The sequence below is a fragment of the Kogia breviceps genome, chromosome 11 (assembly GCF_026419965.1).
Source record: "Kogia breviceps isolate mKogBre1 chromosome 11, mKogBre1 haplotype 1, whole genome shotgun sequence".
NCBI lineage: Eukaryota > Metazoa > Chordata > Mammalia > Artiodactyla > Physeteridae > Kogia > Kogia breviceps.
Window position 1 is genome coordinate 62419921 of NC_081320.1, and position 27996 is coordinate 62447916.

General features: G+C 37.9%; 1 long non-coding RNA gene across 1 annotated transcript in view; it reads left to right on the forward strand.

Moving 5' to 3' along the window:
* LOC136792090 (uncharacterized) overlaps window positions 1-27996 on the forward strand; it is a 314851-nt gene that overhangs the window by 16171 nt on the left and 270684 nt on the right. The window contains exon 2 of the long non-coding RNA XR_010835252.1: window positions 8146-8203. This is a non-coding gene — a long non-coding RNA (uncharacterized lncRNA). The remainder of the gene's footprint in view (window positions 1-8145; window positions 8204-27996) is intronic.

Consider the following 27996-nt stretch of genomic DNA (forward strand, 5'->3'; position numbering starts at 1 on the left):
AAAATTATAATCTAAAAATAAAAGAGCCTAAAACTATGATTACTGAAATTCAATTCACAAAAAGGGATCAAATGTAATGACACAAAGGCTAACATTTTAGAAATATTCCAGAGACCATAGAGATGGGAAATATAAGAATAAAGGTAAGAGACATGGAGAATCATTCTGATTGTCAAACATCTTCCAAATCAGAACTTCACAAAGAGAAATCATAGAAACTGCAAAGAGGAAATTATTAAAGACACAAAATAAGAATATCTCCTAGAATTAAAGAGAGATAAAAATATTTAGGTGAAAGAACTCATTGAATACTAAGACTGAGATAAGAAAGACCAGTGTCTAAGAAGCAATGAGGATATTTTATAAATACCTGGGGAAAGAAATGACCCTAAAAGCTTCCAAGAAGAAAAAGGCAAACAAATAAACAAAATACTAGGTTTCCAACTGAGGGGAAAAAATCAGACTGACATCAGACTTTTCATCACCAAAATAAATGCTTGAAGATGAGCATGCATGGCCTTTACATGTTCTGAGGAAAATTAATTTTGATCAAGCAGTCTGTATTTAGTTAGTCATCTCATCAATGGCATTTGGGAGAAAAATAATTTCTAGCTGTATAAGTACCTTTTATTTTTTACAGCCAGTGAAACTTTTTCTGAGGGTGTTTCTTGAGGATAAACTCCAACAAAATGAAAGTGAAAAAAATAGGAAGATATGGGATATAAGAAATGGTAAGACTAATCCAGGATCCTTATAACAGGAAATATCAACTGTGCACAATACAAAAGGAAATCAGTGCTTGCTAAGAAGTATATCTTCAAAATGAAGACTAGACAATAGGCTGAAAGATATTATAGATGGCTGATATTTCTTCTTACCCAAAGAAATAAAGGCTATGAGTTATTTCAAGAAATACCAAACAAAATGTACAAGAAAATAATTGTCCCAACGTAAAGGAAATTCAGGCACGACATGATTTTAAGCACTTGATAGAGTATAGTAAAGGAGATTGTATTTGATATTTTTCTTGGACTAACAATTAGTTTACAACATTGAGCCCATAGAAAAATAGTGATAATCATAGACTTCTGGACTTTCCAATAAGCAATATTTACATAGTCATAATAACGTAAACACTGTTTTTGGTCTTTCAACTTTTACAATCAAAGTTTAGACAGCTCTCAGATGATTTCATTGTTGTTGCAGAATATAATGTAAATATTTCTACCAGATGTCTAAATAAAGATTAATTTTCTAGTATCAGCGGTGGAGGTTAGAGCATGCATTTTTACACAGACTCAGACCCACTGAGTATGATAAGAACAAAAGCAAGCTTTAATGCCATCCCTCTTTCCTTACAAGCCACAGTGCGGAAGAGAAAAGGAGGATCACCAGAGACAAACGTTAAGATTTATAGTTTCTCACCACTCCAAGCAGAGTGATGCTCAAGCTGAAAGCAGGGAAAGAGTGGGCTTTTTTCAGATGGCCATAAGTAATCAAAAATCTGGTTCCTTTTCATTCCGGAGGAATTCCATCAGCAATGCAGTCATTGCAGCAACAGTTGGCCAAGGCTTTGAACTGTTGCCTCAAGCTGTCTTGAAGAAAGTGTCCTTAGTTGGAAGGAATAGGCAGCCTAAAGTAATGAGGATGGTCAGTTGCTTATATGCTAATCAACCATAAGTAGTGGTCAAAAAGAGAGGGGTTGGAGTTACATTTGGGTCTCATGCAGCCAAAAACTAGTTAACATTTCCAAAGCATGTCACTAAAAGCTGTTCCCATGCTTACAGTTAGAGCACTGGCATTTGCATCCAGACTGTGCTTCGTTCTAAGGCTTCTGGACCTTAGGAGAAGGCTTAATGACCACAGAAGGAAAGACTTGTAAAGTACCTTTTCCCCCCTTGTGGGGCCCTAAATTCTGTAAAAGAGAATTGTCCCAAGGAGCCCTACCACCATATCTTTATAACATAAAAATGAAGGTATAGATAATGGAAGTTAGAATGTGTAGGTGGAGCAGACAGTTGAGATGGAGAGAATGTAGCAGTCTTATAAAAATGGCATTCAAGAAAAAACTATCAAACATCAGTGGAACACAAAAGAGGTTTGTGTATTATTTTGAGTTATATACATAATTAATACACAAACTAAAAACACTGATTTAACTATCAAACTTAGGAAGTGGGTATATAGGTGGAGGTGGTTTTAGTGCATGTGCACTAAAACATCTATACCAGTGGGAACTCAATAGCTAATGTCAACATTAACAAATTAATTATAAGTCTTGTAAGCACACTAGAGATGGGAGGACATTCACCAGAAGAAGTACAAGTACCAGTTGACTTGAGGAGCAGGATTAGAGATGGGAGTGGTGAACATGGGTCTGTTGCTTTTCATTTTAAGCACATTTGTGTTATCTTATTTTTCATCTTGAGGAAGCATCACTTTAATAAAAACTAGGCGTATTTTTAGAAAAGGACAACACTAATTGGACTCGTTGTTTGATTAAAATGACTAAACAGTAGTATTTGTTTAAGTATTTATTTCCTGAAGCTGATATACTATCTGCCTCATTTTCTTCTTTCTCCTATCTTATTCCCAAGTCTACTCCTGTTCACCTCCCTTGTTCTACTCACAACATACAGAAATTCTTTGTGCTACACTAAGCATATAATAATCACTAAAATGACTGTTGAATCAATCCTGCATTTAATATACTATTTTTATGTACTTTGTACTGCACAGGGTGATTGATAGATTAGCTCAGTCATTACTGCGGTTTTTGGATAAGAAAACTGATATTCCTTGTCAAATTTGTTTCAAGGGAGAGTCTGAACAGTAAGTTATTGCTATCAATGGTAAGATCACAGTAAAAATATTTTTTGAGGGGAAAGAATAGATACTTGTAACCAGAAAATGGGTGATCCAGCAAAAGCAATTACTTTCTTATGAAGCCTCAAAAGACAAAGAAGGACTATTTTCAGAAAATAAGGAATAACCTTGAAATTTGTCAATAAAGTTCTCAGGGTCCTGGTTTGCCTGCATAGAACTGTCATTTCATTTTACTTTTGCCTTTTGCTTTTTTTGGTACAGAGCAGACGTGTCAAAGAATTTTTATTAATACCCCACCTTTTCATTGGGGCCAGATTTCTATAACATCTTTTCATTTATTTAATATTGTTCCCTGTATGTTGCCACTTCTGGTCTTTGGTAAGTTAAGCTTTCTTTATTATATGTTAGGTCTTGGATCTTCTAGTTCTTCTCTACCTTCTTCCAAGTCATCATGCTTCTGCAAAGAGCCCAAAATTCTAGTCACTAAGGTGGTGGCTAGCATCCTTGAGTAGAGATGACACAATGATGGCTCTTTCACTAAACTCGGCTTATGTACTTCTGCAGATTCACTTGGCCCCATCAACCTCTCTGGCCTTGGTCACTTTCCTGGCTTCCCAACCTGAGTGACCCCAATGACTACACAGGCCATTCCTATGCTCGGAAAGCCTGGCCACCATCTCTGACCTTATCACAGCTTCTATACCTCTAGTTGTCTTCTAGTGACAAGGGCCAGGTTTCAGTAAAGTCTCAAGTGCAGTCTCTGCAGTGGGAACCAAAGCAATGCTCTGGTCCAATCAGTCAAGTCCAAGAATGCTTTGGCTTTCTCAGCAGCTGCCTGGAGAAGCCAAATAAAACAACCTGGAAGTTCAGGAGAGGGAATGCCCTACAAGTGAAATTTGACCAAAGAAAGGTAGTATTTAGGAGGCAGCGGTCAGATAAATTGAGGGACTGGGTAACCAGGTTTGTTTTCTTGTAAAGCGGTGCCAACTTGGTAACACATTCCCTTGTGTTTGCTTTCCTTTCTTCCCTGCATCATTCCCTTTATCCCTTACTCCTGGGGGAGTACACTCAATTCCCTGGGGTTGTGCTCCTCCAATAAAATATTTACATGCAAACTTTATTTTAGGTTCTGCTTTCTAGAAACCTGGACAATGCATTTGGCACCTGTATCTGGAAAACAGACCGTCAGGATAGGAATTTGCAGTTGGATTGCGCACCAGTGCAAGGTCGTAGAGTCCCCACCTCTGATGGAAAGTGAGGTGGTAATAACCTACTACATACACAATTATTAAAGTTTTCACTTACGGTTAGCTGGATTGAGGTGTTGGTGTAAGACGGAGCACTGAGAGAACAAGTGTTTAATGCACTTGATCGATGGATAATTATATGACCGTGGTTGGAACGTCTGGTTTTAACATTATTGGAGGACATATGAAAGCATTCTTTGAAAGCCAAAGATCTTGAATGCAGCTCTGAGAAAAGTTCTTATTGCTTGATGTACAGGGCATTCTCAACTAGAAATGAGGTTGAGAGTTTGAACACAGTGGTGGCAGAGCTGCAAAATGAAGTTGAATGCACAGCTTCTGATCTGGAAAGAATGTAACCCTGGAATATGTGATCAGATCCTCAGTTTATAAACCTGAGAGTCTTCAACCTTCAGATTCCACGGAATCTTCTGTCTCATAGAAACACCCAGTTTCCCCTTGCTAAAAAAGAACAGTTTCCCTATATCTGAATACTATGCAATGCCCCACCTGAAGGAAAGGTGACGCTTGTTTTCTTTAAGACTTACCCCATTATCCCTCCTTGCCTCCAGGCCAGTAAAAAACACTGTTCTTGGAATAAAGAGCACACCCACAAAAGGAATTGTACATATATGTACTGCTAGGAACTGAGGAAATAATGTATGGGAATGTATTTTGAAGGTGTTAACCGAGGGAGATGGAATACGAGGCTGAATAGGGGAGAACTCATTGAAACGGGGGCACTCACTCACACTAACGGTTCAACATTCTGGCAAGTATACCTGAAGCTAGTCATAGTAGTTCAATCTGATGGTTCCTTGATGATTGGATATAGCAGTGACCTATGATAAATTAGGTGGAGGTTGCAAAATACTCAACATAGTATTGAGAGAAAGGTTAGACAGAGAATTGGTGATGCCAGGATGTTAGAATGGATTTAAATAGTAAGTGCAACTGAGAAACTACCACCTGCCTGTGTTCCCAGGAAGGACCCCAGAGACACTGCTTTCACTATGGCAGTAAAGATGCATTTTGAGAAGCACTTTGGTGGCTATCTCTGTAGGAAGATGCTGCCATGGAACTTGGATTCCAGATATTAATGGGTAAATAACATTTTGGGCCAGGTGGCAGCATGTAACTATCCCAGACAAAGTAAATGCAATTGCTGAAGTGGACAACAAAGCCAGATTAGCAATAAGGATGCCTCAGTTCATAGAGATTTAGAGCAATGGCTCTTAGCTAGCTGCGGTATGCTTAATTTGTATAATAATAAAACAAATGAAATCTGGCTAGAAGACCAGCTGGCGTCAACTGTTAAGATGGAAAAATCATAGGTCCTCACTCGGGTTCCCGGTTTCTCAGTTTATTGGGGTAGCTCATTGATTGATGGGGAGGCCAAGTGCTCTTGAGGAGGACCCACAAAAACACTGTAAGTGTATACAGTAAATAGTCCTACAATCTTTCTCCAAGCAGACTTACACTTTCTAGGGTAACTGTGCTTTGCTGACAGCTTTCCAGGATTTCCAAGATGTGGGTCTGACATGGTACTGACACCAGTGAACAAAAAAATGCTATTAAGATTCTCTGAGTAAAATGAAAGTTTACAGAGGCCAGATTAGTGAAATTTTGTCCAAATTTCTTAATAGTTGGTCCAATGGGTATGTAAGTTCATTGTGTGATTATTTTCTGGAGCCTCAAATATTTAATTGTGATGATAGCAGCTGGAAAACACTCCACATTGATTCTCTGACCTGTGGGTAAGGGCTACTATGGTTGGAAGGGAAAATAGAAGTTTCTGAAACTGCCCCCTCCCCCAGGTGACATAGTAAATTAGAAGAAATACTATATCTAGAGAGGAATTGCAGGGATTAACCTCAAAATCAAACACTAGAAAGGGACAGGGGTGGTGGTTCCAATCACAGCCCCCTTTAATTCACCTGTCTGATTTCTACCAAAACCTGCTTGGTTGAGGAGGATGTCAATGGACTATCACACATTTATCCACATGACAGACCCACTTGCAGTTGCTACAAGATGTATTGTCTTTACTAAGACAGCTCAATTACAACCTCTGGCATTCGGTGAGAGGAATTAATCTTTAAGTGGGAAGTTGCATCTCCTGTTAATCTCATAACATAGTGTGCAGAAATTTTTATCATATTGCTGTGCCACAGAACATCATACAGGTCTACTATATTGATGAAATCATGCTAATTAGACTAGAGCAGAAGAAAATGGCACTACCCTAGAAGCCTTAGTAAAATGTGTGTTCCAGAAGGTAGGAGAGACATCGTACAATAATTTGGGTGACTTCAGGGAAGTTTTAGGGGTGTTCTGGATCATGCTAGGACATCCCTGTAAGGTAGATGGTAACTCGTGTCATTTCACATCTCCTACAACTAAGAAGGAGGTAATACAGACTTTTAGGATGCTGAAACAAAATCTCTGTAGCAGAAAACTACTATCCATTGGAATAATAGTTCTCTGCATGTTGCTGGACCCTGATAGAGACTGAACACCACATCCTGGGACACGAAAAGTCAATGCAAGCCAGAAGTTAATAGATCCATGAACTCATAAAATCGGGCAAGCACAGAATCCATCCGTTCTAGGATGGAGGTGGTACATTTAGCACTGGCTGAGGCAAGTCTTGAACGCACAAGTAAATTATATGAACTAGTAAATTACATGTCATCTATCTCTATTGAACTGATACTTCTGCCTCAACTCACGCCTACAGCCTCATGGGATACTTCCTATGGGTTTCTTACACACAACTGAGGGAGAAGGTAAGTATCAGGCCTTGTTCATATCTGTGTTGATTGTTTTATTACATCCCATTCAGAAGTGGCCCTGAAGGAAAAGGGAAGGGAAATAATTCTCTGAGTAGTCAGATCTGCGATCAACACACTTGCTTGTGCACTTGGTGTGGAGGAAAAGGTGATATATGGATGTACATTGACTCCAGGGCAGTGGAATGAACAGTTTAACATGCTGGTTAAAGGCCTGGAATGAAGAGAGGAAAGAAGGTTTGAAGTAGTGTTAAGTGGATGTACCTACGGGTAGAGGCTAAAAGTGTGTGGATCTTTGTGCTTTTATCCACAAGAAAGCATCTACTGCAGATAAGGTTCTCAACAATCAGGTGCCAGCATGAACTATCTGTGATTGTCAACCAACCTGTTCCAAGCTACAATGTTGCTTGTGTTGTAGGTACATGAACAGAGAGATAGGATTACAAGTAACACATAGGCTCAACCACAGGGATTTCATTCCACCAAGACTGGCTGATACAACTGTCACCACTACTAAATGTTCAACTTGTCATTTTCCAGGTCCAACTCCAAGCCCGCAAAATGTCACCATCCTCAGTGATACCAGACAACCTCCTTGTGATGGGTTCATTCCATTGGACCTTGGAGGTGGTAGAAATTCTTCCTAACCAAAATCAATACAGTCACTCAAGGACTTATAGAATGCCTGAGCTATCAACATGGTGACCCACACAGCATTGTCTCAGACAAAAAGAACCTATTTTAATGCAAAGAAGTTTTAAATGGAGTTACAAATACGGGATTCAATGGCCTTACTAGCCAAGAAGCAGCCATAAATGGAATGGCATTTTGAAGCTTCAGTTAATTTATCAGTTCAAGGAAAACACCTTGTAGCTGTCCTAAGGGTTGCGGTACATTCACTGAACCGATGGCTGGTACATGGTGTTATGTCCTCAGCAGTAGAAGCCCAGGAACAAAAGAAAGGAAGTATGATTGGGCCTTTACACCACCAGTGTCAGTGAGCCTCTTGTAGAATTTGTTTTCTATCTCTGCAAAATTAGTCTCTGCCAAGTTGGAATCCTGGTTTCCAATGTTTCCACCAGCAGAGTACAGAAAAGTTTTCCACTTAATTGGAAGCCATTATTGCCATCTGGCCACCACCAGTGGACCAGAAGGAAAATAAAAGAGCTACTGTTCTGAGTTAAAAAATAATTGCCATACTAAGCTGGGGTTGATATTGCACAATTAAGGCAGAGGAGTATATCTGGAAACATGGATTTACTGGGATGTCTTTTGGTTTTCAGTGTCCAGTGATAACTGCAAATGGACAGTAACAGCAACCACAGGTCCCCTAATGGTAAGGTAAGTAAGGGCTTGTACCCCTTGGGGATAAAGGGCTGGGTCATTCCACCAGGAAAGTAACCAAGGCTAGTCAAAGTCTTGATTAAGAAAAATCCAAGTAGAAGAGGGAGATGGTAAGTATTAATTATTATTCCAGAACCAGCTGCAACATCAGGGGAGGTAGTTGGTTTTGCTTATCCTCCTTCAGTCTCTTTAGGATATTGCAACTGTTCACTCTTCCAAGAACTGGATTTGTACCATCCCTCTCAGAGTAGAAGTGAAGGCATCATGTGCTTAAACAAAAGAGGATGTAAGCAGATCTGGGCAGTGTAAGAAACGAATTCTGCCGGATCCAATCTATGCACCTCTCCTGACGTAATCAGTGCTATTCAGTCCCTAGACCTTAGTCATTTTTCCTGTTTTTCAGATGAAGTAGTCCAATTCAAAATGCTCTTACAGCATTCATGCCCTGGCCATTGCTGTTGTTGCCTCATCTTCAGGTATTACCAGTTGACTCAGTTTCTCCCTGAGATGAGAGCTGAGCCTTAGTGCAACTTTCAAGTGTTAGCTGTCATGGGAGCCATTTAGCATCTCCAGTACCCAATTTCAACCTGACTGGACCTGCTGGAACTCTTATTTCCCAGGGGTTACCTGGAAGAGCCAAGTAGAATACCCAGAAGTGCAGAGAAATTAAGGCATTGTGGTCTGACCCTTGATCAATGAGAAACAGAACTCTAGAAGGAGCTGTCAATTTAAAATGCTTCTCCTTTCTCTCCTTTGGACAGATTCTCCTAAGAAGGGGTAGCTACATATGGCCACTCCTTGTTACTACCATGAGTTTTCTTATAAAACTGTGGCCAGCTCTTTAATGCAACATGTGTTTTCTTGTCATTTTTCCTTGTGTCATGGCCTTTTTTCCACTTACTTTTGACCTGGGAGCCCATCTCTCAATAAAGCATTAGTATATGAGCCCTGTTCCATATGCTGTTTTCTAGAAAATCAGGGATAAGGCAACTTCTATAGGAAAGACATTGAAGTCATTACAATAAAAATATTTGAAACAGAAAAAACAAATAAGCCTTCCAACCCAAGTGACTTGATATGTTTAAAGAGATTAATGGAGAAGAGTTTGGGTAATATTTTGGAAGAGGGAAAAAGTTAAGCATTCTTTTCTTTCTTATTTTTTAAAATTTATTTTATTTTTGGCTGTGTTGGGTCTTCGTTGCTGTGCGCGGGCTTTTCTTTGGTTGTGGTGAGTGGGCGCTACTCTTCATTGTGGTGTGGTGGCTTCTCTTGTTGCGGAGCACGGGCTCTAGGCACGCGGGCTTCAGTAGTTGTGGCATGCAGGCTCAGTAGTTGTGGCTCACAGGCTCGAGAGCACAGGCTCAGTAGTTGTGTCCCACGGGCTTAGTTGCTCCGCAGCATGTGGGATCTTCCAAACCAGGGCTCAAACCCGTGTCCCCTGCATTGGCCACTTAACCACTGAGCCACCAGGGAAGCCCCCATTTTCTCTTTCTGCCTTTCTCTGAGACATACATTGTGGTAAGGCTTGGAAAGTTGCATTTGAGAGCTGGTAAGATTTGTTCAATTCTTGGCTAGACAGCAGAGTATGAACAGCAAACAGGAAGCAGAGACTTACAAAATATGCATTCTGTACTGTCCCCTTTAAGAAAAAGATGTAAAGGGGAACTTGAGGTTTTATACTTTCTAGTCTAGACTACAGAAATTTAAACCAGTATTCTGTTTAAACCAAAAGGGTTGAAACTCTGTGTGTTTCTCAAGATTTTCCTGAACTTTCTCCCTAAACCAGCTATTATTTGAGTCTTATCCACCTCAGCAAATGTTAACTCTGTCCTTCCTGGTGCTTAAACTGAGACCTCAGTATTATCCTTGACACTTCTCCTAGTCTCAGGGCCTATATTCAAGCTATCAATAAATCCTATACACTTCATCTTCATTTTCTATTTAAAATCCAATCAATTTAAATCAATTTCAACATGGTTCAACACTTTCCAATGGTTTTATGTCTCCCTTAGAGTAAAATTCCCAATTTTTTTGTTTTGGTTTATGCACTAATATATCTTCTATACATGTAACAATTCCTGGTTGATATTATGAACTTAATAAATATTTTGTGAATGAACTGATATATGTTAAGCCTGCTTTCTAATTTCTAGAGATAAACAAGGAAAGTTATTTGAAAGTTTAAATATGAATTCATGGATATTTGGAGTAATGTTTCTACCACTGGAAGATTTAAGAATGTTCTAATTTCAGAAATTTTAACTAGTTGACCATGACATGAACTTGGTAGAGAATAAGATGAAAAAGACAATTTTTCTTTCAAAAGTAAAATCTGTGTTTTAATCTGGTGTTAAGCATGATCAGATTGACCCATTGGCTGAACATTTCCAACACGCCCAACTAGCAAAATTTTCTTGGTGACCAAATTTTTCCTCTGTTTAATGCTAGAAAATGATGACACTTTGTGGCTAACGTGATAATAAAAATCGTAAGAAACAACTATTATTAGCCTCATTAAGAGAAATTGTGAAAGAACACCTCCATCTCCGAGTGATACAGACAAATTTAGTGCCCTAAAAGGAAGATGTGACCAAAAACGAAAGAAAAGAAAAAGTAATGGAACACCAATAAAAGCAGACTACCTTGACATTTAGATAAGAACAGTAAGAACTACCAATGTCTGTGAAATGTTTCCCCTATATTTAAAAATCATCTTTGTTGTGATATGTAGCTATGCTGTCATTTAAGATTCAAGAATGATTATATAGTATGTGTGATGTTGTATACTCTTATATTTTAAAACAATTACGCCATTTTAAAATATTCCCCTTATCGGTCCAAAAAATTGAGATTGTAGGCATCTTTGAATTTAGGATTCTGTGCAAACTGCTTTGGCAGAACAAGGAATGACAACCCCCAGTTTGGGTGGTAGAAGACTGGCTCCTCACCCTGGTTCTGTGTCATCCAGCTGTGGGATGATGGCATATCCTTTTATTGCCTAAACCTTAAATGAGGGATGTGGGTTAGGTTATCTGCAAGGTTTCTCCCAGCTCTGATAGGCTTTGTTGATGGTACGAAATTTCTAACAGTTTAAAGTTTAACCCCACTGCCATTTCAAACTGTCCTTTCCCCAAGTGCATATGATCCTCCCCTTAAAACTGCTTCTAACTTCCAAGCTACTCCATTTTTTTGTAGTCTTACAGCTTGCCAGAGGTAAAAACTTGCTGTCATTTTTGACTCTTCTGTTATTATCATTTAACTTATTACAAAGTTGGACTGCTTCTTTTTTGGAAATACCTCTTAGATTAACCACTTTTTATGTTCTGAAATCTATGATTTTACCTATGCCTTCTTCACCTCCTGACTATATTACTGCAACAGTTGCCTGGCTGGTTTCACAGTCTTTAATGCTCTGCTCTATTCATCCCATATGTCACTTTCAAAAGAATCTTCCTGTACCAGTGCTTTCATCCCACTCAACAGCTTTAGAATCTACCCTGGTTACTCTTTATTCCCTGCTGTTTTCCAATGCATATTTACCCTCCAGGTGGCTGTGCCTTCTCAATGTGTTTTTCTCTCCCATGCCCTTCCACCTTCCCAAAACTCCACACTTGCCAATGTCAGCTGGGCTTATTCCATCATTAATGCTTTTTCTTTCTATTATTCTTAAAACTAGCTTTTGCTCTGATTATAAGTTACCTATTTCATTGTACCACATTTGAAGATACATAAAGTATAAAGAAGAAAATAAAAGTCAACCATAGTCTAACATTCAAAGGTGGCCATGGAAGGCAAGATCTTTTCCTTTGTACATTTTTGTATCTGTATATGTAATAGCAGCAACAAAATGACACTGATAAGCACTCATTATAAGCCAGACATTTTGTTTAGCAGTTTCAATGGATTATCTCACTTAATACAACTCTATGATGTAGATACATTTATTTTCGTTATTTCCAGATAAACTAAATACTGGGGTTCAATGACTTGTCCAAATTCACAAATTAAATTTTGACCTACTGTTACTGAAGTCTGAGTATTTAACCACCATGCAATTCTGCTTACCAAAGTCTTTTTAAAAATTTTATTGAAGTATAGTCGATTTACAATGTTGTGTTAATTTCTTCTGTACAGCAAAGTGACTCAGTTATGCATATGTATATATATTCTTTTTCATATTCTTTTCCATTATGGTTTGTCACAGAATATTTAATATAGTCCCCTGTGCTATACAGCATGACCTTGTTGTTTATCCATCCTGTATATAATAGTTTGCCTCTGCTAATCCCAAACTCCCATTCCTTCCCTCCCCTTCCTCCCCTCCCCCTTGACAACCACACGTATGTTCTCTCCATGAGTCTGTTTTTGTTTCATAGATGTTGATTTGTATCATATCTTAGATTCCATATATAAGTGATATCATATGGTATTTGTCTTTCTCTTTTTGACTTACTTCACTTAGTATGATAATCTCTAGGTCCAACTCTGTTGCTGCAAATGGCATTATTTCATTCTTTTTGATGGCTAAGTAATATTCCAGTGTGTGTGTGTGTGTGTGTGTGTGTGTGTGTGTGTGTGTGTGTGTGTGTGTGTGTGTGTATACTGCATCTTCTTTATCCATTCATCTGTCGATGGACATTTAGGTTGCTTCCATGTCTTGGCTATCATAAATAGTGCTGCTATTAACATAGGGGTGCATGTATCTTTTCGAATTATAATTTTGTCTGGGTATATGCCCAGGAGTGGGATTACTGGATCATATGGCAACTCTATTTTTAGTCTTTTGAGGAACCTCCATAGTGTTTTCCATAATGGCTGCACCAATTTACATTCCCACCAGCAGTGTGAGAGGGTTCCCTTGCCTCCACATCCTCTCCAACATTTGTTATTTGTAGACTTTTTAATGATAGCCATTCTGACTGGTGAGAGGTGGTACCTCACTGTAGTTTTGATTTGCATTTCTCTAATAATTAGCAATGCTGAGCATCTTTTCATGTGCCTATTCTGCCTACCAAATTCTTATATAAAGTAATCATGTTTGTTTATCAAATTATTTAAGCCTCATTTGCATATTTGTATAATGAGATACACAGTTATCCTCATGTTTTAGAGAAAGAAAAATATACCTTTCTTCTACGGAAAATTGAAAAAGGCTTAGTCATTTGCTAGATCCATTTCTGTAATGCTATGGCTAAAAAAGTAATTACAAACATATAGGCTTCAAAAGGTGGACTGCCTTGTACTCATATTTAAAATTATTTTCCTAAACTGTAACTGAAGTTTTGGGGGGAATTTTGCTGTAAATTTATAATAGTAATTTCATAGAACTGGTAGAGAAAATAATTTGGCAACCTGAAGCAAAAGGCAAATCATTATAAAATCAAATTCTCTGAAATCATGTACTATGTGAGTTGACAAAGCTGATGATGATCTCCTGTGATGATAAGTGAATAGTAAGTTATTGTATGATATCTATATATATAGCTTAACTATTCATGAACTCCAATAAGTCATAATAGTTGATCAAAAGAGAATTTTAATTTTAAATTTAGCATAGTTCCAGCACAAAATAATGTCGGATATAGAAAATGTTCTTTTTTTAAGGTGTAAATCTTTCAGAGTGAAGCCACATCATTCTGTTTACTATAGTTGTATGTATTAATCAGGGCTCCCAAAGATTGAACCAATAGGATGTATGTATATATAGGGAAGAAGAAAAAGATTCATTTTAAGGAATTGGCTTATGTGATTGTGGGGCCTGGCATGTCAGAATTCTGTAGGGCACGCCAGCAGGCTAGAGACCCAGGGAAGACTGGATGTTGCAGGCCAAGTCCAAAGTGACTCTGGAGGCAGAATCCTCTCTTCCTTGAGGGACCTCTCAGTCTTTTGTTTCTAAAGCCGTCAACTGATTAGACGGGGCCCAACCACATGATGAAACATATTCTACTTTATTCAAAATATACTGATTTAAATATTAATCACATCTTAAAAATACTTCACAGCAACATTTAGACTGGTGCTTGATAAAAAGTGGGTACCTTGGATACCATCAAGTTGACATATAAGATTATCATATTAAGCAACAGATTCATTGAAATTTATCAAATAAATTTAAAAGCTGCATTTTTAATGCACTTACCTGCAATTATTTGTGATAAAAGAATAATCATAAACAAATCAAGGCTAAGTTGTGTTTGGGCATGCTGTAGACTGCATGAAAATTTTCACATTCAAACAAATAACCTTAAAATTTTTCAGACTGAGCAAAATTCTGAGGAGTCACATAGGATTAGGGAAGTTTATAATGGCAAACAACCATACTGCCCATGAAAATGAGTTCCTAAGTGAACTTAAGGAAAGCTAATGCTTTAGTAATCTTACATGTAATGAAAAGTTGCTGTGATTGTTTTTAACAAGTGAGTTCTATTAACATAAGTCCCTGGTGATTCTCCAAGAAGAAAACTTTTCTGTAAGTGAAAACAATTCATGTTTATAGGGAAAATTTTGACCTGCTGGCTCACAGCTGACTTGCTTGATTAATATCATTTGTTAATGACCTCCCATCCTGTGTGCAAAGGAAGGAAGGAAATATAAAATCAAGTCGCTTTTTTCATAAAAAACTTCAGTGTGCATGTGAGTCATTTGAGGCACTTGGTACGAGCGTAATTGAGTAGGCACTAGGCCAGAGATTTTGGTGTAGGTCTGGGGTGTACCCCAGGAATTTTCATTTTGAAAAGAGGCTTCAAGATGGTATTGAAGCATGTGATATTCAGGTCACACTTCAACTAATACTGATGACATATGTAAGTATAGATTATGCTCCATTCCTGCTCTAATCTCTGTTCTAAGATTATTTATTTATTTTTAAATTTTTAATTTGATCCTAACAGCTACTTCCAGTTTTCCTAGAAAAACTGGTATAATTTAGACAGACGGACTACGATTGTTCCCTTACTTCATTGCTATTTTCTAACAAATAAAAGTCTTACAAGATTGAAGCCAAGGTTCTCCTTGATAACAGGGCTATTCTTCACACTTGGAACTCTTGAAACAGTCTCATTTTTATTCTAAGGCACACATTAAAAAAAAAATCTGGACATTGCTAAAATCAGTGTGAATCTTATCATAGATGAAGCTCTGTAATAATTACTGTGGCCAAATGGACTTAACTGCCATGGTCTCTGCATTTGTAAACTTGGACATAACTCTTTAGTTTGTCATTATTTCAATTGCATTTGTTTAGTTTTTAGTATTACGTATGTTGAGTTTTGTTGCTATTTAAAAATATCTTCCCAAATTTTTGTTATGTGATTTGGCATTGAAACAAAATTTACTATATTCACAGAAATGCACATAAACAAAATGATGTTGTATAAACTTAATAGTCAGCAAAATAAAGTCCTTATCTTTAGAGGAATGACAACAATTCCGTATTTTCTTGCAAAGCAACAATCAGGTGCTTTATAGCAGTACTTTTCCACATTTATTCTACATAAAAATCACCGGGGAAGCTCATGAAATTACAGATTCTGATTTGGTAAGTTTGGGTTGGGGCCTGAGATTACAAATTCCTCACAAGCTGCCAAATGCTGTCTATGCCATGAATCACAGTATGAGGGCATCAGGTTACTCAAAGAGGATAGATATAAGTACAGGAAGCTGTGTTACACTTTTTAAAGATACATGTAAAAGAATTATCTGTCATTTATTACTCCACATTTTGGTAACACCTTAGCCATTTATTATATAAATATGATAAACGTATACAACATTTTTTTCTCTTCGAGGTATATATGAGTGATTGCTACATGAAAAAAAATCTCAAGTCTAAATTAATTTTTCAAGTTTAAAAACTTTCTGTTAAGAAATTGTTAGATTGGGCATGTATGTACTCCAAAGAATTGGGTATCAAAGAGGTGTCTGTCTGCCTTATTTATAGTACTAACATTATTCATGATGACTAAAACAAGAAAGCAACCCACGTATCTACTGATGGATGAATAAATAAGAAAAATGTGTATACATACAGGGGAATATTATTCAGCCTCAAAAAGGAGGGAAATTCTGACACATGCTACAGTATGGATGAACCTTGAGGACATTGTGCTGAATGAAATAAGCCTGTCACAGAAAGACAAATATTCTATGATTCCACTCATAGGGAGTATTTAGAATTGTTAAAATCATAGAGACAGAAAGTAGAATGGTGGTTGCCAGGGGCTAGGGACAGGGAGGAATGGGGGTTTATTTTTTAATGGCTATAGAGGTTCGGTTTTACAAGATGAAAAGAATTCTAGGAATGGATGGTGGTGATGGTTGCACAATAATGTGAATGTTCTTAACATTACTGAACTGTATACTTAAAAATGCTTAAGATAGTAAATTTTATGGCCCTTTTAAAACAAATTGAAAAAATGCATTAGAGATTTTATTGTCTCATTTCTCATTTAAGGCAAAGCCTATACCTGCGTGACTGTTAAGTTTCTCAAATGCGCATCTCAGGCATCCTTGAGAAATTGTGAGGTCTAGCAGCCATTTCTTATTTAGATTATTTCCCCCCATATCTATAGTGTAGCTGCTCTTAACCACTTTGGGGTCTGCCAAAATCCTCTGTATAGTACCTATGGACAGAGTCATTCTTTTAATTCCCTTTTTTTTTTTTTTTGCATTACGCGTGCCTCTCACTGTTGTGGCCTCTCCAGTTGCGGAGCACAGGCTCCGGACGCGCAGGCTCAGCGGCCATGGCTCACGGGCCTAGCCGCTCCGCGGCATGTGGGATCTTCCCGGACCGGGGCACGAACCCGTGTCCCCTGCATCAGCAGGTGGACTCTCAACCACTGCGCCACCAGGGAAGCCCTCTTTTAATTCTTGATACGGCATATCTGTTGGCTATTTCATAGGGAAGTGGTCCTATCCTAAAGGAACATTTAAGTTGTCTCAGTTTAGCCCTTGGTACTAAACAATTTAACCATTTCCAGTTTGTCCCTGTGCATGTGATAAGATAAACTTGCTGCTAAAGGATTTCATAGATATGAGTCCTACTGCTATGGAATTCACTGTGAAATCATATCGTGGGAAGAAAAAATACTACTTTCAAAGATAACTGAGAATACCTCTTAGGTCTAAAATAATCTTTCTTTAGAGAACTACCTTATTGGGTGTGTTAATTTGTGGAAGTGAAGTTCTTTTCCTCAAGAGTTGGAAAGCTTTCTTAGACCCCGTCTCTACAACCTCAGGTCCCTACACACACACACACACACACACACACACACACACACACACACACACACACACACACACACACACAGAGAGAAAAAAAAAAACCTCACAAGGGAAACAATCTTTTTTTTTAAAAAAGAAGTGGCTTTTTTTAATTTTTAAAGGAATTCCTTTATTTTTATTATTTATTTGTTTTTGGCTGTGTTGGGTCTTTTTTTGCGGTACGTGGGACTCTCACTGTTGTGGCCTCTCCCGTTGCGGAGCACAGGCTCAGCGGCCATGGCTCACGGGCCCAGCCACTCCACGGCATGTGGGATCCTCCCGGACCGGGGCACAAACCCGTGTCCCCTGCATCGGCAGGCGGACTCTCAACCACTGAGCCACCAGGGAAGCCCGGGTCTTCGTTTCTGTGCGAGGGCTTTCTCTAGTTGCGGCGAGCGGGGGCCACTCTTCATCACGGTGCGCGGTGCGTGGGCCTTCTCACTATTGCGGCCTCTCTTGTTGCAGAGCACAGGCTCCAGATGCGCAGGCTCAGTAGTTGTGGCTCACGGGCTTAGTTGCTCCACGGCATGTGGGATCTTCCCAGATCAGGACTCGAACCCGTGTCCCCTGAATTGGCAGGCAGATTCTCAACCAATGTGCCACCAGGCAAGCCCAGGAAACAATCTTAAATGCAGAAAAGCCATAGCTCAGAATACAGAGCAGTGGCAATGGAGTAGCTCAGGCATCATAGCGTCACTTTACATCTTTGACAGCTTTGTGCCTCCACCCATCCTTACTTTGCTTTTCTTCCTGCTTCTTCCTTCTGCTCCTAACTTCCCATAACTATTGTTTAAGGGTCATGGATCTCTCTTCATTCATGTGTCTTCTTGAAAAGAGAGCTAATTGATGAGCGTGTTTCTATTCATCAGAGAATCCCTGTTGTGCAAAACTGTCCCTTCATGCCACATCCTAGCATGCTGGCCAGGCTCTAAATACCTGCATATGTAACCAGTCACCCATTCCTAGTCCAACTAGTTGTGTCTAAAGTGGTGGTGTCGCTTGGTTTGAAGCACAATAATCTATGCATGAGAAATGCACACAAAAGGGTCTATGGGTGTGGTACATGCTCTGATGTTATTCGGGGGTTCACTGTAACAGGCAGACATCTGTCCTGGTCTGTTGAAATACATATTGCTGAGACCCAGTGTGGTTTTAAATTAACTGAGTTTTAAATGGATTACAGTGAGCTGCTAACACTGGAGACTCACTCTTTATAACAAATTCAAACACTCAAAATATTTGGCCTTTAGGACTGTATTCAACTAGATTTACACACAAAATTTCATTCTTCCTTAAAAAGTTTGTATGAAAAGTATCTCCATCCCTGCAAACATGTTAAGATTTATTTTGCTTTTAAGAATTTCTGGGGAATTCAAACTAGAATTCCATTCAATTATTTATAAATATGTTGGTGTTTGATAGAATATTTTGGGGTGTTAATGCACTGAGACAATCAAAGCATTGTCAGGGAAATGATCAGGATTTCAAAGTTTATGTAAATAGACTACACCACTAGGATGTTCTAAATAGTACAATCCTTACAGCTCATGACTGAGCAAATGCTTCCAGTAAAGCAAAGGTCAAACGGTATTGACTTAAAATAGAGCAGGGACAATTTTGGTAGTTACTTATAACAGTGAAGAGAGGATGGGGAAAGAAAGAAGACAGATAGGAAATTCTATTGAAAGCAATACTAATGCCCTCTACCCAACACAGGGAATCATCTCCTAGACCAGAATAAATGTAAAAGGCTGATGTGCTTGCAGAGGTCTGGCAGAGCCATTGTTACACCAGTGTCAGGTGTAGTCACTCAAAAAAGAAGATCCCTATAGCACATAAGAAGGTCAATATTGGGGTCACATCTGGGAGAATCCCTTTTCTTCAGTTCTGAAAGTTTATATTCACTGCAGGAAAAAAGAAAACCCCAATTAAGGGAAGGTACAAAAGTCTCTAACAGAAAGTTACAATAGGCAAAGAAAAGTCTTTAACTATGGGAATAATCAAAACTTTAGTGTGCTTTCTCAATGCATATTCCTTAAATGAACATATATAGTCATATTTGAAGAGGACGCCAGCTAACAAGAAGTACAGTTTTCCCATATTCCCTATCCTCCTGTACCATCTATACAAAATTACCATTGTTTGTCTCTCAAGCCTACTTACTCCACGATCTTTACACACCTGCTGCAATGCCTTGCCTTTGAAAGAAGAAATAAATAGAATAAAGGATTCAGGGAGACAGAATGTTACAATAATTTTTGAATTAAGTGGCAGACGTCTCAAGATCCATGATAACTGAAAGCTAAGATAGGCTCATAGCAAGTTATTTTCAATTGCATTCTTTTTAAGGGTACTAAAAGGCAGTTTGGTAATCATACATATACCCATAATATAATGAAATATATCATTGAACATGTCATGCTCATGTTAAAAGAATGAACACTGAGAGTCACATGAGAACTTAATTCAACCCATAGAATTATTCAAATAAACCCAGAGTTTGACCCGAGACATGATTCATTTTCATTCCAGTGAGCAGTGCAGATTTCCTTGTAGGTGTAAAGTTACAGAATGTAAGAAAATATAGCCTCAAGCTTTCTCCTGGTATTTTAGTTTTTTAAATTCCTATTTTGAAATCAGTGGGATAAACTGCTTTTCATTCTCCAAGTCATTTATAGTTTTAATCTGGGATGACAGTCTGTTGTTTCAAGAGCAGTAATCATTTAATGCAGTCTGATTGTTTCATACACAAATAAATGTACTGTATATACAGATTTAATAGCTGGTTAGACACTGTCAGCCCTATGTGAGAATATTTGTAATAATTCACCCCAGTTCCATATTAGTCAACGGAAACATCTTTGGACCCGTCAGCATTGTGTTCACAATCCTTAGCTCCATGAAAATATAGTCACGTTATTTGTAGACAAATGTCCCATGCGTGATTGACTAAATTGACCCCGAAATTGACAACATTCATTATTTAGGAAAAAATGTCAAATCCAATCCAATTCTGACTTATCTGAAAGGGTGAGTACACAAGACTACTTAACAGTCTGACTTTCTGAAAGTTTTTCCAAGACTCTTGATGGAACATGTATTATCAAGTAAGTAAGTCATTGTAGATAAATAAGAAGCACCCCAATATTCTAGTTAAGTTGTATTGCATGCATTCACATTTTATCTTTTCTTAATTTATAGATTCAAGTGAACAGCCTTCATTATTACTAAATATTTAAGGCACTTTGATGATGAAAAGGCAGATGTTGTATATTTAGTAATTGGGGAGTTGAGGAAGACCAACATTTGAAAGTTTCTGAAAGAAAAACTTTCTTCCTTTTTATTGTTTTTTAACATTTCAGTGAGGGTGTCCTGTAGTGATTAAAGACCTATAGGAAGCATGCACACATATATACTACACACACACACAGAGAAAGGTTTTCACCCAAGCTTTCACCCCTGCTTTTACTAAATAATAAGATAATATTTCACAGATTTAACCTTGTTTTTTACTTATACCTTAGAAAAAAATGATGGAGGCCAAATAATATAAATGGAAAGAATTGACTCCAAATATTTGTCCACCTGTGTTTAATGAAATATTTGTATATAATATATAATTTTTTATTAGGTAAATTTAAATTTTATTTACTTTTATATATATTTTTTCATTCTTGGCTGTGCTGGGTCTTTGTTTTTGTGAGAGGGCTTTCTCTAGTTGCGGCAAGTGGGGGCCGCTCTTCATCGCGGTGCGCAGGCCTCCCACTATTGTGGCCTCTCCTGCTGCGGAGCACAGGCTCCAGACGCACAGGCTCAGTAGTTTTGGCTCACGGGCCCAGTTGCTCCGTGGCATGTGGGATCCTCCCAGACCAGGGCTCGAACCTGTGTCCCCTGCATTGGCAGGCAGATTCTCAACCACTGCGCCACCAGGGAAGCCCCTATAATTTTTTATTATATACAAGTGGGCAAATATTTAAAGTCAGTTTTATGTATATGTATGCATATATATATAGACAGAGAGAGAGGGAGAGAGAATTCTATAAAAGAGAGAGAGAGAGACCAGGAGAGAGAGTATTCTATAAAAAACATAGTATATATAGATTTATAGATTTCCAGCACATGAATCTTTCCTATAATATAGCAAAATCTTTTTTTTCAGGTATAACTTTTCAGTATTCATTGACTTGATAAAGACTTTATAAAGGGCAAGAGAGTAAGAATGAAATGATTCTGGATTTAGCAGGTTAGGAGGAAGGTTATTTTTTCATCAGAGTTTTAAGAACTAAAAAATTCACAACCATGAAAAAAAAACAAAGTTAGTTGTTGGAGGAGGTCCTAAAGAGGACGTGACCACTGGTTGACCCTCAAGCTGGACTCAGGCACTCAGAGGCTCCTCGCCCCTCCCCGTCCTTGGAATGTACATTCTGCCTCACCATTTCCACAGTGGAAACCATTTTCAAAGATGCAGCCTTGAGAGAGTAATATGTTACTGGGACTGAGTGAACCCAGTTAAGGCCTCTATATAAAATGCTATGATCGTGGTGGACAGGTACAGAGTTCTACTCGTCTTGTGATGCGTGAGACAAGCCTTCTGTGTAAGTTCCCTTGCTTATTAAACCTGCCACCTACCGGTCTGGAGTGTCCTGCCTCTTTTTTCGGTCTCTCCTTGTCCTCTGTATATGGAGGCCAGTTTGCAAACCAACGTTAGTGGATGCTTGTAATCAAATTGCCCAACTTGATTATAATTATATGTTAGGAAAATTTCTAAAATTTCCTCTATAAGAACTACTGCATTAAAACTCAGTGCCTAGGCAGTGACGAGCACGTAAAAAAGTCTTTATCCTTATTGACTGTTACTAAAAATACAATAACTATTTCCGTGATAGAAAATGAGACATTGGGCCAGACCAACTGACATTTAAATGCAGATTCTGTCACGTTGCACAAACATGGAAAGGCTACTTAACATTTCTGATCTCCAGCTTTCTGTTATGTAAAACAAGGTTAAGAATGAATACCTTACATGGTTGTTCTGAGGTGCTAATCAGGTCACACATAGCTCAGTAAGTACCTAGTATCTTGCATGTTTTCAATACTTTTGTTGTTGTTTTAATGGAAGGAAATTAAATTGAATTGTGAGGAGTATCAGGCTACAAATATGACTTTGGAAGGTCCTATCAAAAGGAAAATTCTCTTGTGTGTGTTTTTTTTTTTTTTAAGAAGGTCTTCTCTCCTGCTATTTTTATTATTATAGTTGAACAAATATGTTGTGGTCGCCAGAAACACACTGTAACCAAGAGTATTTCTGTAAATCATGGGTTAATTCATCACATTATAACTGGCTAGCATATTTTAAAGTGAGAAGGGTACACTTTGAAGGTGCCAAGCCAGGAAATTGAGAGAAGAAGCAGAAGAAATGGGTACAAAAGACAGCTTTGCCCATTGAGCTGAGAATAGCACAGCATGAGATGGTTAAAGAAATCCATACTTTCTTTGAGCATATTGAATTAATGTCCTGTTTTTATTAAACACAGCGTTCTAGGTTTTGATTTTTATCTTGTTTAGTAAAGCTAGTGACAATTGCTTTACATTTTCTATTGTTTCATAATATTTAGTGTACTTACATATAGATATGAATATGATTATAGACATAGATATACAATTTGACTTTCCTAACACCTTCTGAAGTAACTAGTGTTGGCAGTATGATACCATTATACATGTGAGAAAACGAAAATGAAGGCATACATTGATTTATTCTGGTTTATGTTGAAGGTCTGATTGGTTCATGTTTACCATTTAAATATCACCATTTTAGTTCCTAACACAAATAGGCTTGTAATTAATGACTCAAAAGCTAACATGATTACTTTTTTCTTTCTCCTACTGAACAAGAGGGCAATATTTTTTTATTATGGGAGTATTAGCATCAATTTGAGGAAAATATATTAAAAATTAGATGCTCAGTGTATATTAAATATGAATGTTCTCTTAGCAAGGCAGGATTGGTATGATTAGTCCCTTAATGCAGTCTAAGATTTTTTTTCGTATGTACCCTCAGCTATAATACTGCCATAGGAACAATGAGTAAGTAAGACACAACTACACACACACACACACACACACACACACACACACGAAGAAGCACAGAAGAATGCTTTGTGAGTCCATGGAAGACAACCTCTGAGAAATTCCAGAAATACTTCTGGTGTGCAGACTGAAAAGGGCTCTTGTTCTGCATTAAGGGGCTGGCACAGAATATAAAAACAAAGGTTTAAATTCTAAGGAAATAAACCAGAATATGGAAGAAAAACCTTGAAGCCCAAAGGTATTGCTGTAGCATTATTTATAATTATAAAGCTTTTGAAAGCAACCCAAATGTCTAAATACTGAATAATAATAATAAAATAGGCCATGGAATGTTACATAGCTGTCCAAATGATGTTTAAGAAGATTTTGTAATAACACAGAAACATAGTTTTGATTTAAAGTAAAATAAAACACAGGAGACAATAGAAGAGATAGAATATGATAGGTATGTTTTTGAAAAAAGCATGTACCTATCTGCAAAAAAATATAGAGAAAAGAAGCAAAATGTTAGCATATATTCTATGTGCATGATGGGACCGAGTAATAATCTTTCTTTTTCCTGCATTTCTATATTTCTCAAATTTTTTATAATGGAAAAAATAGAATGTATTCTCTTTTAAGCTGCCAATCTGCTTTTTACATATAAAAACAGTCACGGACTTTATCTCAACGAGGAAAGCAGAAATATACTAGTCATTTCAAAAGCAAGACTTTACGTGGCAAGTTGTTTGCAGGTTTTTGGTGTTAGAGGCTGGAATCAAATGCCTCTCCTGCGGGAAGTATCATTGCTGAATTGATCCTGACAGGAACTATAAGTCAATAGAAAGGAAAGGTTAGCTCTCCCATCCTCCACCTACTAATCGCTCCTTGTTGCCTCCTACTGGCAGAACCTAGGAAGCTACTGGCAACTGAGAAATGCAGCTTGCATGGTCCCAGTCAGCATCGTGAAGCAGGGTATAAAAGGGTGGATTTGGAACAAAAAGACAATAACTTTAAAACAACCACAGGCTTATTCTATGTAAATAATGAGAATAATGTCTAAAATGCATTGCTCAAGACTAAAATCTTAGAGTAACAGTATTGAGACACAGAAACCTTTATTAATGACTTTCATTAATTTGGTTACCAAAGCCAAAATGCTTCTTAATGGGATGAACTGAGTACAAATAAGTGATGTTAAACTTTTAACATGTGTCATTTGTTTTTATTAAAGTGATTCAGCCATCACCATTCTACTCCAATAGATATTTTATTAAGGAAACTAATTTAAATGTACATGATAAATGAACTGTGTTGAAAATTCTATTTTTCTTCAGTTCTAACCTCCTGATCTTAATTAACTTCTCCACTACTGTTCCCATAGAAACCAACAATGCAGTCAATAGGATGCAAAGGTAGTAATGTACAGGTAGAAGCATTCTACAAGTACAGTAACAACATTTATTTTAAATCACGGGACAAATTCGTACTTGCAATTAGATTAGAAGTAATCTACTTCAAAATTCAAAATGAAAAATGCAGTCTAATGATAAACAAAGATGATAAGCTTTCCCCGAACAACTCTGTTTTCTCTATTTCAATGTAAAATAAGCATAATGCCCAGGAAATTAAGGTTCATATTTTTATGTGGCACTTCTTTTGGTTTTCTTGATTTTTCTTTAATCATGCCATATCCTATCCCCTTACCCCACACATATTTTCTCATGAATAAATAAAAAACAAAGCAACAAAATGTATAAAACAATGTAAAAGCCAAGCTCCTTTGCATGAAAGACCTGTCCCATTCTGTCCCCTTTTTTCACTCTAGATTCACAAGCTAATTACAGCTGACCCTTGAACAACACAGGTTTGAACTGCACAGGTCCAGTTATACACAGAATTTTTTCAATAAATATGTATTACAGTACTGCACAACCCAATGTTGATTGAATTGGTGGGTATGAAACTATGGATATGGAGAGCTGACTGTAAAGTTATATGCAGATTTTTGACTCTTGGGGGTTGGTGCCCCTAATCTCTGCATTGTTCAGCAGTCAACTGTATTCACAAAATTATACATTTGAGGCAGAGACCAAGACAAATTTCTCCTAGAGTTGGCCCTTACCCGATTAAACAAACTCCAGTTGGGTTTAACTCTACAAGTTAGACCATGAATTGAATGCTGAGTACAATAGCTGCTATAATCATGACTGAGTTTCAGTTAGGATGCCCTGGTAACATTCCAATTTAGCCATTCTGGATGTGATGAGATTAGCATGCCTCTATCCCTTCTGAGGTTTGTTACAAGTAGCTTATTACCAATAATAGTTGACAAAGCAAACAAAGGCAAACGATAATTATAAATGTTTTAGTAAAAAAAAATGAGTCAAGTCTGTTCAAGGTTATTTCTATATACTTTCCATCCTTGTATTTTGATGTGGTTTTATGAATGCACAAAAGTGTATTAAGAGCTATTGTTTCAGAAACTTTGATTATCATACCTTTATTTTTCCAGTGCATTTTGTAGGAAAAATTGTCAGAACAATTGTAATAATCCATACTTACCCTTTTTCTTTCATCTTTCCTGTCTTGCTCCACTATGCAAAAAAAAAAAAAAAAAAAAAAGCTTACTCTTAAATTAGTCTTTACCAATACACCGATAAAATGGTAAAGCACTTTCACATCAAATTTGTACCACTGGCTTTTCATTTCTCAAATGGATTTGGTGGTATTTAATTGATTTACTGAACAGGTGGTTATTTCAGGATCTTCTTATATTGTAAATATAGGTAGATAGAGATAGGTGGATAGATAATTATAAAATAAATAATTAGGTCAACCAATTCTGACTTGTGATATATCCTGGTGTATATTAAGATTCGATTATGGTGTTTACATTATTTTTAACAATATGACCTCTTTCCTGTCTCCAAATTCTAGTCAAACATATGAGGGGAATTTTAAGTCCTACACAGATCTAGCACATTATCTAAGTTATATACTGTGCTGTTATTTTCCTTTTTTTTTTAAATTGACACAGAGGACAGCTAGTCTTCATTTCAATATGCACACTAATGAACTTTGAAGTATACGGATTTCACTATTACTCAAGCCCAGTTAGCTTCAGTGCCATGCCATTTCTCTTCAGCTGTCTTAAAGCATGTGACTTTGAACTTCTTCCTTATCTAAAACTGCATCAAGAATTTAAAGCTTGAAATTCCCTTCTCTGACCACAAATCCTTGTTGTCCATTGTATTACTCTTTGCCAGTTCTTAGTTTCCCTCCTCTGTAGATTAATGCTTCCCTGCCCAGTTAAACGCAGGAGTGAACATATGATATGCATGAGCTAATGAAATCCCAGTGAAAATGATGTATGCCACTTCTGAACAGAAGCTTTAAGAACAAGCGGGTACCTTTAAGTTCACTTTTCTCTTTGTTACATTTAAAAGCAGAGTTGCAGATTTTGGCTCTTTTGTCAGCTTGGGTCCAAGAGTACCAACAGTGACAATTTGAACAGATCATCCATCTAACTTATAATGAAGAGAAAGCATGAACATGATACAAATCCTTGTTACTTTAAGTCCGTGGTCAGCAAGCTAAGGTCTGATTTGTTTGTTTTCGTGAGTAAAGTTTTACTGGAACATAGCCATGCTCATTTGTTTATGTATTGACTGTGGTGCCATTTGTGCTACAATGGCAGAGTTGAGTAGTTGTGACAGACACTGTGACTCATGAAGCCTGAAGTATTTACCATCTGGCCCTTACAGAAAAAGTTTCGGACCTAGCTTTAAGTCACTGAGCTTTCAGAGATATTTGTTACTGTAACTTAAACTAGGCCATCATTTCATTTGATAACTCCTCTCTTTGTATTTGGTCAGAGCCTAAGAAATAGGCATAAATCACAATATTATTTGTTTACAGGAGTGTATGATGGAGGAGGTGACCTTGAAGTAGAGAAGGACCTGATTCTAGAGGAGAAACAAAGTGAGCAAGGCGCAGAGTCCAAGGGGCAGAGGCAGCTCAGTCATATCTCAGGCACAATCAACATGAGTGGTGGGGAGACAACCTGTCTCAGGCAGCGTGGGCTGCCATAACAAATACCATAGACTGGGTGGCTTAGACCACAGATATTTATTTATTTATTTATTTATTTATTTATTTATTTTTGGCGATACGCGGGCCTCTCACTGCTGTGGCCTCTCCCATTGCGGAGCACAGGCTCCGGACGCGCAGGCCCAGCGGCCATGGCTCACGGGCCCAGCCGCTCCGCGGCATGTGGGATCCTCCCGGACCGGGGCACGAACCCGTGTCCCCTGCATCGGCAGGCGGACTCTCAACCACTGCGCCACCAGGGAAGCCCAGACCACAGATATTTATCTCTCACAGTTCTGAAGTCAGGGAGTTTGAGAGCAGGCTGCCAGCGTGGTGGCGTTCTGGTGAAAACCCTCTTCCTGCCTTGC